Source organism: Leptinotarsa decemlineata, unplaced genomic scaffold (assembly GCF_025532065.1).
Source record: "Leptinotarsa decemlineata unplaced genomic scaffold, Ldec_3_MD MMD2_tig00000576_RagTag_RagTag, whole genome shotgun sequence".
In the NCBI taxonomy this organism is placed as follows: Eukaryota; Metazoa; Arthropoda; class Insecta; order Coleoptera; family Chrysomelidae; genus Leptinotarsa; species Leptinotarsa decemlineata.
Window position 1 is genome coordinate 11,368,933 of NW_027412551.1, and position 20,589 is coordinate 11,389,521.

At 34.7% G+C, this 20,589-nt stretch overlaps 1 long non-coding RNA gene across 1 annotated transcript in view; it reads right to left on the reverse strand.

The window, feature by feature from the left end:
- Nucleotides 1-14,298: 14,298 nt before the first annotated feature.
- Nucleotides 14,299-20,589, reverse strand: part of LOC141481951 (uncharacterized) — a 32,959-nt gene continuing 26,668 nt past the window's right edge. Inside the window, exon 3 of the long non-coding RNA XR_012465267.1 lies at nt 14,299-14,901. This is a non-coding gene — a long non-coding RNA (uncharacterized lncRNA). The remainder of the gene's footprint in view (nt 14,902-20,589) is intronic.

The window sequence follows — 20,589 nt, forward strand, 5'->3', positions numbered from 1 at the left end:
GATGGATCATATGTCATATTAAATGTACCGATCAAACCTTAAATATTGGTACAATGAACCAACTCGTCCTTTTGGGCATAGTGTGGTACAGGGCACAAGGCGTTCTTTATTTAGAAAGTGATCAACCTCAAGAGACAGTTCAATCTTCCCCTTGAAAATGATCACTTGATAATCAAAACACGTGTATAGGTGTTGAAAATAACGGTTTAGAGTTGGTATTTATGATGAACGGTTCCAAAACGCTGCTCCAATGATGGTTTCCTCAGGTCCTCTCCTACGATTATCATTATAAACTGATCCAAAACGCTACTTCAATAATGATTTCCTCAGATCCTTTCCTAAGGTCGTCTTCAATTGCATCTTTCCCAAGCCCCTGACAGAAACATTGCCCAATCGCTGTACTTCAAATGCTTTCTGGATAGGTATAAAAGTTTTCGGCTTCTCTTTGGATTTCATAGACCTGTTTAACAACAATATCCAACCTTCCATAACCTTCATTTTGGTATCCAAGCGACCCCCTGGGACCTACCTGCTAAAACAATTTTTGATGATTCAATTTATGAGCTGATGATTTCATGCAATTCCTCAGTTGGTATATAGGTGCCTGCTTGTGATAGAAACTGCATAGACTGCATCTTCGTAAGGAGAGATATCATTTTCTTCTTTTCAGTATTGTAATTATTGAGGCTAGTTTTGAAGTTGCTTCCACAACATGGTCAATTCCACTAAAGTTCAATTGATTTACAAGGGAATATGGATGCAGCACTGTTGGGCTCTGTGATCTTCTGAAATGAAATGAGTTGTTACAGAGCCCTCAATCCTGTGTCCACTTCTATTTCTCGATAGTGTTTTTTCTGGTGTAGTCCATATGAGTCAGTGTTTGGTACGTTGTCGTTATCAGACACCCATTTCCGCTGGTGCATGTGTCAAAAACCTAGTTTTCCTCCTCCATGGTGAACTGGATATGGTTACCATATTATTCATAGAGATAATTTAAGTTGAAACGAGCTACTTTGAATGAATCATTTGATATTGGGGACAGAACAATTGTGAAACACTTCAACTTTCGTTGATGGGAAAATCTATCGCTCGTCAGACATCTTTCTCTCAAAACAACCAATATGTCAAAGATTTCAAATTGAAATGATAGTCGAAAGACACCTTATTGGAAAGGTCTTTTAATTTTGTTTCTGACCCTGTAATCATTCAAACATTACAATGATAAGCAACGTCATAAAAAATAAACTAGTGTCTGATTTAGAAGAGTTATCAAGAGTTCGATATGAGAACCAGAAACTTGTGCACAATGGTATGAGTTAGGTTTTATTTACTATCTAAACTTCCAAAAAATAGCAGGTATTAGCGGCCTATGGCACTCGGTAGTTTCTTTCCGTGAATCATCTATAATTCTCTGCGTCTCGTAGACTTCTGATTCTGACCATCCACATAGAAAAAGTCTCATAGAGTCTAATCGGAAAATCTTGGTGGCCAATCCGTCGATCCAGACAATTACAATCGAGGAGCTGTCGAGATAAAGGATCTAACTGGATGACTTTCTTATCCTTGGCAAAACTTGATCATGCAACATATTGAAATATCCCTCACATTTAGGTTTCACTTCCAAATAGAATGGTTCCGCTCAAATATTCAGTTTTGGGAACATTGGATATCGTTTATTCGTGATATCGATCAAATCGAAATCATCGGAAACACACTGATAAATGAGCACAGCAATAGAGTGAGGTATTCGTAGTAGAAGAAAAAAATTAATGAAGTAACTGCGACTTCCGACACTACGTAAGAATGAATATGAGTGAAGCATATTGTGAATTACTCATAATTCCATATGAGAATCCAACATACGAATTCAAATTTTGAATTAGCATAGCAAAGAACGAAACACGTTCAAACTCTGCATCATATCCAAAATCTCAATGTCGCCTGTCAATAAGCTCCATAAATATAATGGCTTTTGATAATGATAAGAAAACTCCGAACAAAATCCTAAAAAACTCCTCGTCGCTACTAATCAGTCATCCATTATACTACGAGGAATATTCGGGGATCGCTTTAGATCCCCTTTGTGCAAATATAACTGCTCTCAGCAAACTTTGAAATGAGTCACTTTTCGAAACAAACTTCCACTGATAATAAAAGAGAATTTAAAATTCGGCGACAAAAGCTTCGACGGCTGGATCTCTAAAGATTATATTGATATATAAAATATGTAAAATGAGCAATGGAGAGCAAGCACCGCTAATGAGAAGGATAGGATGACTTTCGATTCCGATTAACAGAGGGGCCTACAGTTACCCACAAAGCAAGTTGGAGTATTTCGACTTTTATTAGTTGACTGCTTCACTGATAATGTATTCATTATCAAGAATTCATTCAGTATCTATATTATCTTTTGTGACTACTTTTTCACTGGAAGCGTTCCAGAAATTAACAATCCAGCTGCAGTTCAAACGATGCTGTCTTCACCATTCTTCATTGTCTTCATCTTCGTCAGAACAAGTCTATGGAGCTGTGATTGAATGAGTGGCATATGTGGAATTTATTTTTCTATTCTGGAAACTATTTTTGTGTTCCTTTATGCGGACTTTGAACGTGCTTCTAGTTTGACCTATATAAAACATCGAACATGACACACATGATAATTTATACATTCCCGATTTTTCTGAAACTGAACTTTCATCTTTGTTATTCTTAAAGTGCATGCCTAAGTTGTTGATGGTTTTGAAAGCAATATTTACAACTCTGTTGTGCAAAAAATTTGAAATATTTGTAGTGTTTTGGCCTAAGTAAGTCGAGATTCTATAAGTTTCCTCCTGTTCTCTTCAAATTGGGTAAACTTCCTTCATTGTTGACGGTTATTTGTTTTATTATGTTCAGTCCTTTATTGAAATTCGTCTCTGACAAGAAAACATTTATCAGTCTGTGGATCATACTGTTGAATGCTGTTACTTTGTGCTGATACGGGTGGGTGGACCAATTAAGAATGTGTTGTTGACGATAAATAAAAAATCAGGTTTGTTGTTAAATTTTTTTATTGTTAAGGCCAAAAAAATGTATAGAGACGTCCTTTTTCATCTCCTTAGTGAATGTGATAGAAGGGGGTAGATAATTATTGAAATTCAAGAAATCAATGAACTGTCTGTTCGTTCCTGTGGAACATACAAGGACATCATCCACATATCTATACCAATACACGAAACTTCTCACCAGTGGGTTACTGTGTATTTTTCTTTCCAAATTGTCCATGAAAAGCTTTGTCAGAATAGGACTAAGTGCAAAATTTCATCAAAATGAAAGTAATTCTGTGACAGACAAACCGTAAGCAATTCTAATATTTCTTTTTTCACTACCGGATTTCGTCCAATAGATTCTAAACAAGAGTAACTGTTTCATTCGGAGGAATTTACATCGAATGGAATCAATTTGGCATTATTAGGGAGTGAAATATCTTGAATTTCATTGATCAAATGGTATGAATTCTTCAAATTGATTTTGTCTTGAAATTGGTGTGGTTTTGAATAATTGCAATGAGTTTTGTGTATAATTTAATTAGTTAAAAGTTTGCATTTATTTTACTAGTTAAGAGTTAAAAGTTTGTATTTATTTTGATAGTTCGATGTTAAAAGTTTTTCATATTATTATTAATTTGATGTTAAAAGTTCACATATTTGGTTAGTTCAGTGTTGAAAGTTTGTGAAAATCAAAGTTATTCTTAGATGTTTAATTTTATTAGATAGCCAGATACTTTACCTTTATTCAAATTCTTATCTGTATAATTTGGAGTAATGTTCATGCCCAGATCAGGCTAAGTTGTGACTTATCAGTATTAGAGTTTTTCAGATCATTTCCAAACAGCACAACTAACCAGAAACCATCAATCATCGGGATAAATACACTGAAAACAGTAAAGACATTAATACAAAAAATAACATACAATAAAACAGATTCACACTACAAATTAATAAAAATTCAATTAACACTGACATTAGGAATTTTATCTGAAAAATGGTAAGAACACTCAGTACATGATTTGGATGCAGCTAAAGAGTAGCCAATCAGATTGATAAATTGAAAAGGAGGTGTTAACTTCTGAAAAATGATGAATTTTGGATTCAAAATTAGAAAAATTGAAAACAAAATGTGATGAAATGAAATCAAAATTAATCATTATTAGTACCAGTGACAATTGGGTAACAGAAATCGTAGATATAATATGTGTGAACAGTGAAAAGTGTCAAAATTGAAAAAATTTCAAAATTATTGTCATGAAGAGTAGCAGGCAGGAAAATTTTGTCTGGTTGACAGGGGTGAATCAATAATGAGAGGGGAGTGAAGCTTTTGAATTGTGCAGACGCGAATTTTGTTGAAGAGCTGTTAGAAATAAAAAGGGAAAAGAAAGAGAAAAGGCCGTTTTGCATGTTCTTATCAATATAAAACCATCAATAGGAGCCAGAGTATAAATAATAATAACGAGAAAGGATACTTACTGGAACATTTCTTAGCATAAGGTATTTTGGCGCAGTTTTAGGGTAATTTAAGTTTGGTTTGACAAAACATTGACACAATTTTACATTCATTATATTTTTTTTTAACTTTGAGACAAAGTTTTATTTTCAAAAACACAGACATACAACATTTTATTTATAATACCTTTCCAAGAACTCTACTCTGAGAAAGAGAGCTGCATGAGCTTCGATTGAGCTGAGCAACCTTGAAGAATAAAGGTAAGATTTAGAGGTAAGGACAGGTATCTGCCGGAGCATTAAGAATTTTGATATCACAGAAAATTTTCAAATTATTTGAACTATCAGAATAACAATCAAGAATCAAATTCATTAAATTATAAATACTCTTCTAATTTTATATTTTTATAACAATATATATATTTATATATATATATATATATATATAACATATATATGATAACAAATGATAACACTCTTTATACATCAATACCAATCTCCACCAGTTCATGAATAGTAAGTCTGTTTGAATCAATTAAAAAAAATTTTAAGTTCTTCTTGCATCCTCCATGAGAATGAGTTCATTTTATTTCAACAGGAATTGAAGCTAGCGGTGTTCTGAAATAATTGGACATGTGGCTTGTTTCGTAACAATGTTATAGTCTCCGAAGAATAAATTTTTGTTCGAATTCAAAGCAGGATGCAACAAAGAAATAATGCTGGCAGATGTCAAGGATCCTAGATTCGGAGTACAACAAATCAAATGAATATCGAAAGGGTTTGTTTATTTCCACAAAGGCTTTTCGCAGAATTCCCAACTTTCCAATGTGCTCTTTGAGTGCATTTTCTCACCCTTTTACCTCTTATATCATCCTGTGATGAATCATTCTGATATGTTTTTTTTTCAAGGAATTTGGTGATGTATTTGAATTTGTATAAGATACTTTTTGAGAGTATTGCCTTGTCTCAATATATGTATGTTTCATCTTAAATGTTCATCTATGGTTACTCCTGAATATTTTATAGATACAGTCAACTAAACAATACAATGCAATATCTTTATTCCTTAAAATGATCACTTCACAATGATATAGGAGTCGTCAATGGTAAAAAACATGAAGTGTATACAAACATTAGTACAAAATACATAAATTCAACACATGAGAGTGCTTGTTTACAATAAACAATCGAAAGTGTTTATACATGTACATAATAGCTGAAATATGTAATGCCGGAATGATATTAATTGTTGATTGGCGAATGTGGATATTCCAAATATTCGTTAATATTGTAAAAATAACCATCTAGAAGATAGTCTCTGATTCTCCGTTTGAATACTAGAATTGATGCTACACTTTTTAGGCCGGAAGGTAGACAATTGAAAAATTTTGAACCTGCTAGAGATGGCGTCTTTTCGAATAATTTTGTATGATGTTGTTGTAGTTTGATTAAATTCTTGTTCCTTATTGAGTAATTATGATATTGGGAGTTAGTTTCTAATTCGAGTTCGCGTTTTTTCACAAAGAGCAGACAGTTAAAAATATAGAGAGAAGGTACTGTCAATATCTTCCTTTTCTTGAAAACAGGTCTTCATGAATCAGTATGATGTAGATTGTGAAGCTTACGAATTATTCCTTTCTGAGCGACGAAGACCCTGTTAATATTTGTTGCATCTCTCCATAAGACCACATTATGAGAACAGAATTAACAAGAGCATAGTAAACATCTAACATCTGGTTCATGTTTAAATTTTATCAATACTGAGTTCGTATTCCGAACTTCCGTTATGGAATTATGGAGAAGTAGAAAGCATATATTTATGTATATATTCCTTTTCCAATGAAACGATCTTCTAACGGCAAAACTTGGTTCAACAAAAATTGCGAGCGAACTGTCGTCTTCAAAAATCTCGCCTACCGGTGGTGGCTCAAATCCCAGTGCCGAAAACCGAACCAGGTTTATTAATGCTCGCAACAGCTGAAAACTCAGAATGAATGAAAGGTAATAACTCCACAATCGGAGAATTAGGGATAAACTGCTTGCCAATCCCAACGGATCTGGATCCTTCTGGTCGGTAGCTAAAGCTGTTAATCAGAAAGAAATCCATAAATCCACCACTAACTCAAGCAGATGGCTCAATTGCAACAAGAGCCACAGAAAAAGTCCTACTATTTCCACACTGGAATCCACAATAATGAAAATTACTTTTCAACAGCGTTTAGACAGGCAAATTTTCAAACAGCTCAATATCAACAAAGCGTCTGATCCTGATAAAGTGCTCGTCATCGTACTCAAAAAGTGCGTAAATGAACTCGCACCAGTATTTGGCAGACTTTTCAACTGGTCTTACTAGAAAGGAATTTTTCCTTCTTGTTGGAAAATGGTTCGCGTTCAGCCTATTCCCTAAAAGGGCAAGAAAACTCTTTCAAATAACTATAGACCAGTCGCTTTTCTATCAATGATATCGAAAATCATGGAGAAACTCGCAAACCACCATATCCTCAAATATTTGGAAAGCTTCAATATCTTGAGCGATCATCAATATGGCTTTCGGAAACAAAGATCAACAGGCGACCTTTTATCGTATGTCACCCATATTTGGAAAAACGTAATTGAGAAACATGGAGAGTCAAGAGCTGTTGCGCTTTGATATTTTTAAGGCCTTTGACCGTGTGTGGAATGAGGGTTTGCTGGCCAAACTTTGATGCTATGGCTTGTCAGATCATTTTTGTGTATGGCTCTCCAGCTTCATGTCTGCAATCCTCATTTTATTGTATATCAACGACTTATTGGAAAAAACCAAGATGCTGATGACAGGACACATGTCTCGTCATTTCATTTGGATTCCAGGACATCGGTTACGGAGGCACATCTCCACCGGCAGCAGGAGGTTGCATATCTTAATGAGGATCTAGAAGTGATTTCGAATTGGGGTGGAAGTAACCAGATTCAATTCAATGCCACGAAAACCCAGGCATCGGTTTTCTCCAAGAAGATAAATGTCTGCGAACCGGACATAATAATGTCAGGTCAGACAATTCCGCTTTCGAAGAGTTTGTTGGGGGTTGAAATGGCTACCAATATGTTTTGGCACAATCATGTCGCTGGAATTGCAAAGGCTGCTTCTCAAAAGCTTTTTTGGAGTATTGTTCTCATGTATGAAGCTTTGCCCCCAAACATACCGTGAAGTTGTTGGATTCCATCCAGAAAAGACCCATCCGCCCGATTGGAGACGCAAACATCACTTGCAACAATGATAATCTGGAACATCGAAAAAAGGCAGATTTATTTCTCTTCTATAGATACTTTCCTGGGAAGTGTTCAAGTGGCTTGACACATTTAATGCCACCAAGAGCGGTACATATTAGAAATACGCGACGGACTGTGGCTGCTCATCGATATGTGGTTCATCTCAGTACACCATGAACGTCACTGTATGAGAACTCTTTCATTTGGAGAACGGCGCTCATGTGAAATAAACTTCTTGAGAAAGAACGTTTTTCCAAATGGATTCTATCTCCAGGGATTCAAATCCAATGTGAATCACTACTTTCGCACAGGCACCGCTCTAAGATCACCTTAAGGATTTTTTTGTAGTGCCAAAACCTTTTTCAGAAATCAATAATTCATATAATAAGTTTTGTTATTACATACTGTTGTATTAATGATATTATAGAACAGTTTCATGTACCAGTCCAACTGATGAAGTTACCGTGTAGCAAAATGCGTTTTGAATAAAATTCATTATGAAAATTGTAATATTATTATAATGGATAGTATTCAACGAAAGTAATTTTTTTGTGGAAGAATATCAGTTGGATGTTAGTTCTATAATAGAACTTTTAAGATTATGTATAGACAAAACCTATTTCCAATATGGAGATGATTTCTATCAACAAGAATTTGGCATGGCTATGGGTTTACCTTTATCTCCCACCTTAAGTAACATATATATGGAGTATATTGAAACTTACCAGAATGGTCCCAAAGTTTGGTGGAGATACGTTGACGATATCTTTGCTGTTTGGAATAGAAACCATGATGACCTTAATACTTTTTTGAATCATATCAACGAGCGGGAGCCGACAATAAAGTTCACAATAGAGATTGAACAAGTTAGTCGACTCCCTTTCCTTGATGTAATGTTGGAGAAGTCATCAGATCAATTTGATACAAATGTTTATCGGAAGAAAACACATACAAATGGATATCTTCATCATACATTGAATCATCATGCGAGTATTAAAAGAATTATAATAAATTGCCTTTACAAAAGAGCTAAAACGATATGCAATTCAACTGAAAATCTCAATAAAGAAATATCATCAATTAAATCTGTTTTGAAAGATAACGCTTATTCAGATTCATTCATAAATTCAACGATAAATGCAATAGAAAATAAAAAGTCAACTAAAAACCAAACGAACATATAAACAGCTTCACAAATTCAACAACATCCAACTTAACAATTACCGACTCAACATCCACCGACACCTTTCACAACTAACGTTATACCTTACATTCCAAGACTATCTGAAAAAATAAGACGAATTGGAACTATTTCAAAAACAAAAAATACACTCAGATCTATACTCACACATACAAAACCCCACAACACTGAAGAAAAAACAAAAAATGTATTTATGAAATACCTTGTTCTTGTGGTAAAAGTTACATTGGTGAAACCTCGGGACCAGTGAAAGTGCGTGAGAATGAACATCGAGATTACATAAAAAATAGACAATTGACAGGATATAAATTGTCAAAACACATTTTAAAATCAGACGGTGAACATCGAGTGGAATTGAACAGGACAAGAATGATTACCAATGAGCCTCACTCTAAAAGACGTAAGCTAAAAAAATCAGCGTATATTATCATACCTGGAGAGAATTGTATTTCGAATAGTTCCTTAAAAATAGACCCTACTTGGCTACCCATCTTGAAGAAAAATTTTGATAGTGGCGAAATGGCAACAGACTGATATCGGTGAGCACCTTGTATTACATCGAATGTTTCAGTTGTCAATCAACAACATTGATATAATTTCATACTTCTGAACTCCTTTGACATCTGTCGAAGAAGTAAAGAAATAAATAATCAAGGAATAATTGCCAATACATTAGAATTTTTTTTGTCCATTTCTGAAACGTCAAGATAAGTATTGAATTATTTCTCAACAATTTTTTTGATATGCAAAATTGTTAAATACGACAAGTTACTGATGAATAGAATATTTTTCTTTGTGAAAAATACTTTTGATTTTTACGCAGTAACTTATCGGGGTAAACTAAAAAGTTTGCCCTTCTACACTTGTATAAAGTTCTCCATTATAATTTTTAAATTTTTCAGATTGTGGAAGGTAACAAATACCCAAAAAAGGTCGATAAAAAACGGATAGTACTTTTGGGAAAGGTAAGATGTATCTGTTTCTCTATTATTTTATTCAACTTGGACTAGGATGACCGGAAAAAAATCTGGCGAGCAATACAGACGTTTCACCTTGCAGTTCCTCCGACATTTCGCCCCCGAATATACCGAAAAGAATTCAATTAGTCATACTAGAAATTTACTAATTCAATTCCATCCAGGCCCGTCTCCTGGACGTGGACACTCCCAACCACAAACGCCATTAAAATTCCCTTTCATCAAAGTCGCTTCGTTTTCAAAAGTGATTCAGTTAAAAATGCAAAGGGCACTGCGTATTTACACAAAGGGAGGACCGTTTCTCACACATCTTGTGACATTCCGGAATGTTAATTATCATGTGATATTTATCGTTGAGGTTTTTTAATAGTTCATTTTGGAGGTTGTAAATTTGGAAACCGCAATGGGCCCCGGACTCATTGTTTATGAATGAGGGTGGGCGGTGTTGCCAAATCGGATGGCAGCCGACATGACTGTCGAATTTGAAATAGCAATTAACACAAAGGTGCTGAATCCCAGCCGGAAAGAATGAGGATTTGGGGAAGTGCAGGATTGAAAATGCATTTGAAGATTCAACTTTGTAAGGAAGTCAACAAAAATACTCTTCCGTTTGTAAATGAATGCGTGATATGGAATAGAGATGCACGAAAGCAACGAAAACGTATTCTGATTCGAGGAAAACCCCGTAGACTCTATTCAGACCACTCTGACAAGATGGTCCGGCAGACATCTCAGCCGGACAGATGCAGAAGGCTGTCATTGTTGAGTCACTGCACTTGCTCAGGGCATATGATTCTCGGACCCAATGATTACTTACCCCACAGTGTGGAGAGTACTAAAATTCAAAAATGTCAAGATGTTTTCGAATATGCAGCTATTGAGGTGATCGTCTCTGACCTTCGATTATTCATAAGTTGCTTTTACAGGTCACCGGCTACTGATAGTAAAACTTTTCTCACTAAAATGGAATCATTTCTTGAAACACTCAGTTATAAAAATTCTAAGTCGATTAATATTATTTGTGGTGACTTCAACTTCAATTTTCATGATGAAGTACATGACAGTGAGGCAAAATTACTTCGTAATCTACTTTCAGCATATGGTTTAAAACCATATGTATCTTCGAATATACGAGGTTACAAGGAGACAGTAAATCTACAATTGATAATATATTCTCATCGGTTGAGTATGAAATTGAAAACAAAGTTTTGCATGTGGACTCTCGGACCATGCTCTCCAGTTTATTACATTACCTATAAATTTCGTCGCCGCTGATAAATACCATTATTTTTTGAAGAGAAATTTTAATAATCATAATATCCCCCATTTCATAAATTTATTATCGGATGAAAATTGGAATTTTCTATACTTCACTGAATTTGACTTCGATACTAAATTTTCCCATTTTTATGATGTTTTTCTTCAAGTTTTTGATATATCCTTTCCTAAACAATTTCAAAAAATTAAACAAAATCAAAATTGAAGTAAACACAAACCATGGATTACTAAGGATATCGTTGAAGAAGGTATATTACTCAGAGATATTTATAATTTGAACAAGAGCCAAACCAATGTACATTTGTTGGGTCAATATAAGCAACTCTTAAAAAATCATAGACAAATAATTGTGCGATTAAAAAGTCAATACTTTAATAATCAATTCCTCAAGGCTCAACATGAATCTAAAGCTGCCTGGTCTATCATCAGGAAAAATACTATTATCAACGATTCATCTAAATGTTTACCCAGCTATTTTGACATTGGCGATGGTGTACTTGTTGACGATGGTCCCGGTATATCTCAAGCATTTAGTAGTTATTTTGTCGATTCAGTGGAGTCATTAGGTTTGTTCTAGCAAGAAATTTCGGATCGTTTGAAGCTAGTGTTATGGACTGGCCAACTGCGCATGTATGCCGTGAGACTGGTTGCAAATAGTTTGGGATTCATGTCCTGCTAGAACGCTTATTTGTGTTGATAAATGTCAATTGTCAAATTGTCATTTAAACTGACTTATTAGTTGGAAATTTGAAATTTATATTTTATGCAGCGAAAAGTGAAGGTGAAAACCGTTAAAAATGAACAATTGGCTTGAATAGTCATCGGCTTGGTCAAAATGGAAAAATTCAAAATAGAAGAAATGTTAAAATTGGAAAAAGAAAAGTTATAAATAAGAAAGAAGAAAAATGAATTATTAGAAACAAGAAATAATTTGCTCAGACAAATGAGCAAAAATAAGAATTCAGATGTTGATAAATATTCTGAATTCAATGTTAGTATGAGGGATTTAGTTTGATATCTTATGTCATTCATAGGGTTCCTGTTATGTGATATTATATAGAAAGAAGTTATTAGTTTATGTGTTAGGACGAGTACTTACCGACCTGATTAACAGCCCGTTAAAATAATCAGTGCTGGGGCTGTGCTGTCTCTCTAGCAAATGACAGGATGTGGTGTCATTCTCAGCACCGATTATTTTAATTGACTCTTAATCCGGTACCCACCCTTGAGCAAATTATATTTTTATACTGTTTTAAAAATCATTCTTATTTTACCAGAATGGATGTTTATTTAACTTATGCCAAACAATGAAATGAACATCAACAAACAGAAACATTACAATTTTATTGCTATCTTAAAACTTGTCAAGCTACAAAATTTTTGTGGTCTGCAGCATCTCTAGTGATGTGATTATCTTCATCCTCTTTCTCATGGTGATGAAACAGCATTTCGATAAGTTCCTCATCATTGGATGATTCAGAATTATTTCCCCAATTTGATTCAGAGCTTGATGACTCTGATGACATTTCGGCTAATCCTACCTGTAATAATGAAGTTGAATAGTTGATGCTTACTTGAAAATCACCAAATGCTTGCTTGATTTTCATTCAAAAACATAAAATCATTTTACTCACCTGAATTTCCAAACACAAATATGAAAAAATTGACAGTTTGGATTGCCGTTCTATAAAAAACAAGATTTTTAAACCAATTATCAAGCCACTAAATATTTCTATTTTGGTTTCTCATTTAGTACATAACATAACCAACAAATCCATATTCCAAAATCATAACAAACGTGATATCGGATCACTCGATCACTCCGAATATTTGCGCATGTCACAAACTGAAAATCCTTACGAATTCCTCTGGACTACTTCGACAGTTCTCATACGGTTTGCAAACTGGATTTCGTCTTCGCTAGAACATGCGACTATTAGTTCGAATCCTGGATTTGCTTTGCTAGAACGCCTATATTCGTATGCGCATGCTTCGTACGATTCCGTATCGTTTGAAATCGCTGCTAGAACAAACCTATTAGTAAAAAATACTGCACCTGGTGGCATTGAAAATCGTTGTGTAAAAACTGAGAGTGTTTTCCTCTATCCAATAGATGAAACTGAACTCGTGAAAATAATTAAATTCGCATGTTCGAAAAATTCCAGTGGGGTTGATGAATTGCCAGGCAATGTTTTATTAAAGGCTGCTTCGAAAATAACGGAACCTCTGATTTATCTAATCAATTTATCTTTCTCTGAAGGTATTTTTCCTTCCCGGCTTAAGCAAGCAATGGTCGTCCCAGTCTATAAAAAAAGCGATAAGCATGTAATGTCGAACTACAGAGGTATTGCTTTACTATCTCCATTTTCGAAAATATTTGAAAAATCATATCAAAACAGACTTGTGTCCTTTTTAAATAAATACAATATCGTATCTGACAGCCAATATGGGTTTCAAGTGGGCTTGTCAACCAAGGATGCCATCCTTTCTCTACATAATCATGTATTATCAAACTTCGACAACGGTGAAAAATCACTTAGTGTTCTTTTCGACTTGACACGAGCGTTTGATACCATACATCATGGTCTTCTTCTTGATAAACTGTTTCACATGGGCGTCCGAGGTCCAAGTCTGAAATGGATTGAAACCTATTTAACTGGTCGTACCTAAAATATTTAATTACCTAAAATATTTAATTACAAAAATTAATTATCGCGGTGACCTACTTACCACCCAGTTCCACGTTGATTCGTAAATAGAATAGAGATATAAAATACTGCAACCTTCTTTAACTCTCCAGAAATACACTTGATTAGATTTATTTTTAAAGGTTATGTTGAAATTCCATGCCAAACTTCAGTTGAACTATCCGCTGTTCCAAACAGAAATTTCAAATCAATCAGAAACCAATATTTAACAGACATGCGCGTTGACAACGATCTATAAACTGTTGGAAATCTGTTGGTGACTCAAGGTTGGAAAGAATCTATAATATAACCTTATTCACAATAGATGGATACAAATACCGATACAAGTGAGATACAACATAGACTGAGTGAATAAAGCGATTTCAGGATTGCAAACCACTTGTTTATAATGAAAATCGACATATATGTATGAATGATATAGTGTATGAAAACATAAGTTTATAACATTAAAAAAATGAAAAAATTAAAAATGTTATGAAAGATTTAAGAATGTGTATGTATCTGAATAAAATCAGTCAAATATCTTCTGGTGCTTTATGGAGCAAGAGCCAAATCGATCCTTCTACGAAACCCTTCATCACTTGGAAGGATCGATTGCAGTTTGAGAAATGGTTATGATGCAGATTCTGTTGAACATGTTCTTCCTTATGAATCAATAGGCAGTTATCCCGAAAATCTTGCGAAAAAAACTGGATTAGATAATTTAGGAAACACTTGCATTTTACAAGTGGTGTTCATGATGAAAAATTTCAAGAACGAGGTTTTAACGATGAACGAGAACGAGAATGTTTTCTACTTTTTCACCAAACTTAAACACCTGTTCATGCAGCTGCAGTTTCGTGAAAATCTGTCATCTTTTCTACCAACCAATTTCCTAGAGTCTTTGAAGTTCATTAGATACTCCTTAGGACAACAAGAGGATTGTTCCGAATTTTTGGGATTCTTGTTGAGTACTCTTCGTGAGCAGGAAAATAGCAGAATCAATACTCTCTTGTGTGAATCGTTCGCTGAAAAAAATCCTCAGTAGTTTACTTTGAAACCGTAAATAAAATAATAATTTGTGATTACCTTCTAAAGATAGTTGATAAATAATTTAATTGAATTGATCTGTTGTCTAAAAAGTAAAAGTTGACATTACTGACTATCATAGATATAATTTTTATATTTTTATTTGAATTTCCTGATATTGAATCTCTTCAATTGCTAAGGCAATGAATTATAGAGTTTTACAGCACCAAAAAGAAATGATCTCTGAAACTGTGCAGTGCGATGTTGTGGCATAGTTGATTTGTTTTTATGTCTGATGTTTCTCGAGTGAGTATTCTCACGCAGAATTAGTTTTTGTATTGGAAGAGGAGAATGGGGAAGGGTGATCAATTTATGGACAAAACAATCCAAATGATGAATCATACGGTTTTTCATATTGAGCCAGCGGGAGTTTTTAAAGGCTTCAGAAATTGAATCATACTTACGAAGTCCATAAATTAGGCGGCAACAAGAATTTTGCACTTTTTGTAATCTTTTTTTAGCTGAATCATATAAGTATGGCCCATATATGAAGTCACAGTAGTTGGAATGGCTTAGCACCAAACTATCACAGAGCATTCTTTTTAGAGGTTGGCTCAAAATAAAACGATTACAGTATAACAGTTTCAATGACATATAAGCTTTTTTCATTAAATTTTCAACATGACTAGTAAATCTAAGATCAGTGTCAAGCATGACCCCTAAGTTTTTAGCTGTATTGACAGGAGTCAAGATAGTATAACCTAGTTCTAAACGGAAATTGTTTTCTGCAAATTTACGATTCTTCTGCGATCCAAAGTGCATCATCATTGTTTTATTAGGATTAATTTTCAAATCATGTTCACTTGATAGCCCATTGACCAAATCAAGATCAGTGTTGAAGAGATTTTGTGCCTCAGCACACTCATCGATTTTAAATTGCATGTATAATTGTATGTCATCAGCATACGCCTGTATTTTACATTTCTTGATGGACGAGATGATGTCAGTAGTATAAATGATGAACAATAAAGGTCCCAAAATGGAACCCTGTGGTACTCCTGATAGAATATCAAGAGGTAAGGAGTGATGACCATCAACAACAACTTTTTGAGATCGACCAAGTAAATAAGACCAGATGAGAAATAAGGTAGCACTATCAAAACCATAATATTTGAGTTTCATGCAAATCAGCTCATGATAGATGGTATCGAATGCTTTCGAAAAATCTAGTAGTACCAGAGTGCTAATCATTCCCTTATCAAATCCCTCAACAATGTCTTGTGTAACAGTAGCAAGAGCTGTAGCGGTGCTAAAACCCTGCCTAAAACCACATTGCGATGGTGATAATAGATTATTGTTATTGAAATATTCATTAATTTGTATGGTTGGAAGTATACTGATAATTCTGAGATCAGAATAACTAGCTGGATCATTATTCTTGGGAATGGGTTTCCCAATGGCCATTTTCCACAAGTCTGGAAAATATGAACGTTCAAAACAACAATTGATGATATGCGTAATATATTTATCTATAAACGGGCTACAAAGTTTCAACATTCTGATTGAAATATTATCAACCCCTGAAGCTTGACTTTTAATATCATTCAGGATTTCATGAATAGCTTCTTCAGTAGCGAATCGAAATGAGAAGTAAGATAACTTCTCATTTCATAATTAAATAATTAATTAATATTCCTTCCGAAGATGATCATTTGGTGATCGAAACACGTGTCGAGGTGTTAAAATAACGGTTTGGTGTTGGGAAAAAACTCCACTTATATTTTGTAGTGCATGTTCAAGAGGTAGCAAAAACGTGTGTGACTTTCTGGAACTTCAACTAACGTTTTCCTGTGCCCGGATTGATAACCAGTCCGTGCAAAGCTTATTGTTGAATCATCTGATAATAAAACTTTCAACGGGTGATGATTAACTGTGTTGTCAAATATGCCTCAGACTTATTGACTAATATGAGACAACAAGTATAGCTGAGGTACCAGTCAATCCAGACCACTATTATGATCTCCATGCAGGCATTGTTCACTGTGGTTCTGACCTTGAATATGGTCATTATTACTCCTTGGTCAAAGACGAAACGGACTATTTTAAGTTTAACGATAGTCGTGTCACTAAATGATCTGGCAATATCTTGAACTATTGGAGCCTCAAAATCTTCAGCTGCAGCTGTAATCCTGCAGCTGTAATCAATCAAGTCGCTCCGGAGCATAAATAATTTTTTTTCGTTTCATATTTTGTATTACTTTTTTTATATGTCTCTATTATTATTAATTCCTATTTTATACTTTTTTTAGAAACGTTCATCTCGGATCTTCAGCCGTCTGGCATATATTCCTCTTTCAATCCTCTTTATATGAAGTCATAAATTCTGTAAGATAATAATTCTCTATCTTCCACTGGTTCATTGAGGGTTCCTTATCAAATGGCATAGAATCACTCATTGTATATCGGTAGAATAGTAAACGAATTCTGAAACAATCATTGATTATGTTAACTAAATGTTAAACCAAAGCAAAAGATAAATTGAAATTAGCATTTTCAAACTTAATTCATTGATATCTTCAGTAAGTGTTATGGCAAGTGTTCAATTCAATCAATCATAGCCGGAAACAACTGTGTCAAAACTATTTTCCGGATATGTTGACTGTAATTTCTTTTACAGAAATTCTACTGTTTTCTGTGGAACCATTTGCAAAGTTTCTCACATCTCAGAACAGACAAACTGGAACATTTCAGATAGTTTTGCCACAATTCGATCCATTTTTTATCTCTTATCCTTCACAAGTTCATTCGTGGTGATCTTGAGTTATTCCAATTTCGATATTTCAAATAAGCCACATGGAATACACAAGTCACAGAAAGAAAATCTGGAGTATTGAGTTCGGTGTTCATAAATACCTCAACTTTAATGTTGACTGTTTTCTAAAAGCATTCATCCCTGTTTAATTACCTCTGCTGGAAGGGTAGATAGTAATATTACCCATAAGATGACTGAAACCGTAGCTTGCGGGTATTTTATACGCTCAAGACTGCCAACCTGTGGCCTTGTGTCTACAATTAAAACGCCTCTATTTAGGGTTTATACGCTCTATAAAGAAGGGGAATGCGGCATTCTGTAATCTATGGAAAATAGCCGGTGGTCGACAAAAGCCGTTAGACGAAAATAGTTCGGTTGAAATTGCATAGCGGTGCCTTTTAGGAGAGTATCTTCATTGCCATTAATTCATTATTGCTTGAGAGTACTTGTGAAACATGCATGATACGATAAAAGTAATTCATGGATCGTCAGAAAAGAAGAGAAAAAACGAATAAAATATCGAGATTTTCTCTTCGAACTCCGCAGACTCTATCCAGATCACTCTGTCAATATGGTTGTTCTGATTATTGGAGTCCTTGGTGGAATGATGTCCTCTTTACTCTCGAATCTTAAAATCATACCGGCTTGCCGTACTAAGGCAGAAATCTCAGCCGCACAGATGCAGAAAGCTGTCATTCTTGGCTCACTGCGCTTGCTCAGGGCACATGATTCTTGGACCCAATGATCACTTACCCCGAGGTGTGGGGGGTGGTCATGATATAATGGTCGTGATATAATGACATATCCAGTTACAACTAGAGTAAATTTCACACTTTGTTGATCAGGAGGTAAATTACATAATCAGGAGGTACCCTTTTTTCCATATTTTCATATTACTGAAAATATCACGTCACGACTGAGTGGATTACTCAGTTGAAGACTTTTTGAATTTTCTACATCATATCACTACCTCATACCACGTACAAGCAGTCTTAACTGCTTCTGTGATGTTTCTGTATGTGTTATATTATTTGTAATATTCATTTACTCATACAAATAAACATTACCATTATTATTATTATTATATTATATATGCTCATTCAGTACATTTTCATAATTCTTGAATATATTAATTTGTAAGCACTCTTAAGTCTGCACATTCAAAAAGTACTCTTATTATCCTTAATTCTTAGGGAGAGGATTCTGTATGTTTGACCAATATACCTTTCGGGGCAAGAATCACAAGTCGACTTATATAGTCCTGATCTATCTGATACTGAAGTTTTGTCTTTTTTTTTCATCAATAGATTTGCTTTAATTATTTGTCTGGCAAGCCACGTACAAGTCTGTCCTTTTTATAAAACGAGCGATGTTTTTGATGATTCCACCAGGGTATGTCAATACTCTATGAAGAATAATTATTGTTCTTAGATGTGGAGTATACCTTGTTAATGGCTTGTTTCCGCAGTTTTTTTTTAAAGAATGGAGTCAACAATATGTACCTTGGAAGGGTTGTTGACCGCAACTTGTTTGATTACATTTGAAAGAGAAAGGTTCCTAACTCAATATTTTGGAGTGCTCAGGAATCAATAGATTTGAGAATTATGTGAATATACTGAATAACCATTGATTCAAACTAGCAGTTTGAAATCCATGAGAAACAATTTCATAGCCTTAGGTGGTCGAGCACTTAACGTTAACTCGATAGACCGCCACTTAACGGTAGAATTATACCGACCCAATTTGAATTGTGACTTCTGTTCGAAGAAAATTAATCTTATTCTATCACGAAGTAACGTAAAATGCCCTCGAAAGCTTTCATAGGACATTCGATAGCAATCTCTTCTCTCTTCTCTGTATACACCTTGTAAGCCTAATAACCACCTCTCCATTCATCAACATTTGGAGTTCCCACTCAAATCTCTTCCAGTCAATTGCATATTCGAAACTTTCCCAATTCCAGTGGTGACCACCGAACTTCCAAGAGTCCCGAGAGTCTCCAATTCGAATCCGCCGATGCCATGTTATGTCTAGCAACGGGCACTATGACGTCGAAACCTCGCTTTATGCCCGTTATTGCTTTAGCCATTGTTTTGTTATGATAACATTTCAACTTTCGTACCCTCGAGGAAAACGACTCAAATTTCTGTCTACATCGGCAGCAGCAATAGGGCTCGAGTATTGTTGCTCATGTTAGACTCTAACAATACGAGAGAAGTACATATTGTGTACAATATGGAGTTGATAATCAAGTATGGGATGTTCTGACTACAGTTCAAGAAGTTTGACTGGAATTTATATTGTATAAAAGAGGTTTTGCTTTCATGTTGATGTGAAAAAGTTATATGCATTCCCTTTTTTTCTATTTAGCAAGGCCTGATTGAAAAACATTCACATTTTTTTTCATTTATAACCATTCACGAAACTCAAAAATATTCGATTTCAATAATATTGCCACAATAATAATAAATAATGCTACGTTTTTACTGTTGGTTGGTCAATAATTGACTATACTGAATAATCAAACTGAACTTTATTTCACTTTGAATACAACAAATACTTCAACTTAAACTTCAACTATAATTTGAATGTCTATCGCCTTACTACATCACTTGGCGTACCGCACTGTAGCTTCCACTTGACTGTGTCAATATCCTCGTGGCTGGCCTTTAAATATCGAAATCGAATGTCGTAGACATTTCGCCAAAGTTCTGTCGAAGTCGGTAGTATTATTCTCGCTGTTTCTCGAGTGGCGGGGAATCATCGTACATTCGTGCGCTCTTTAGCCAAGTTACGTCTGGTTTATGGCCACCAGCGGCGGCCGGCGTTATTTTCTTCCAGGCATGATTTACAACAATAATATCATTGTGGCAAT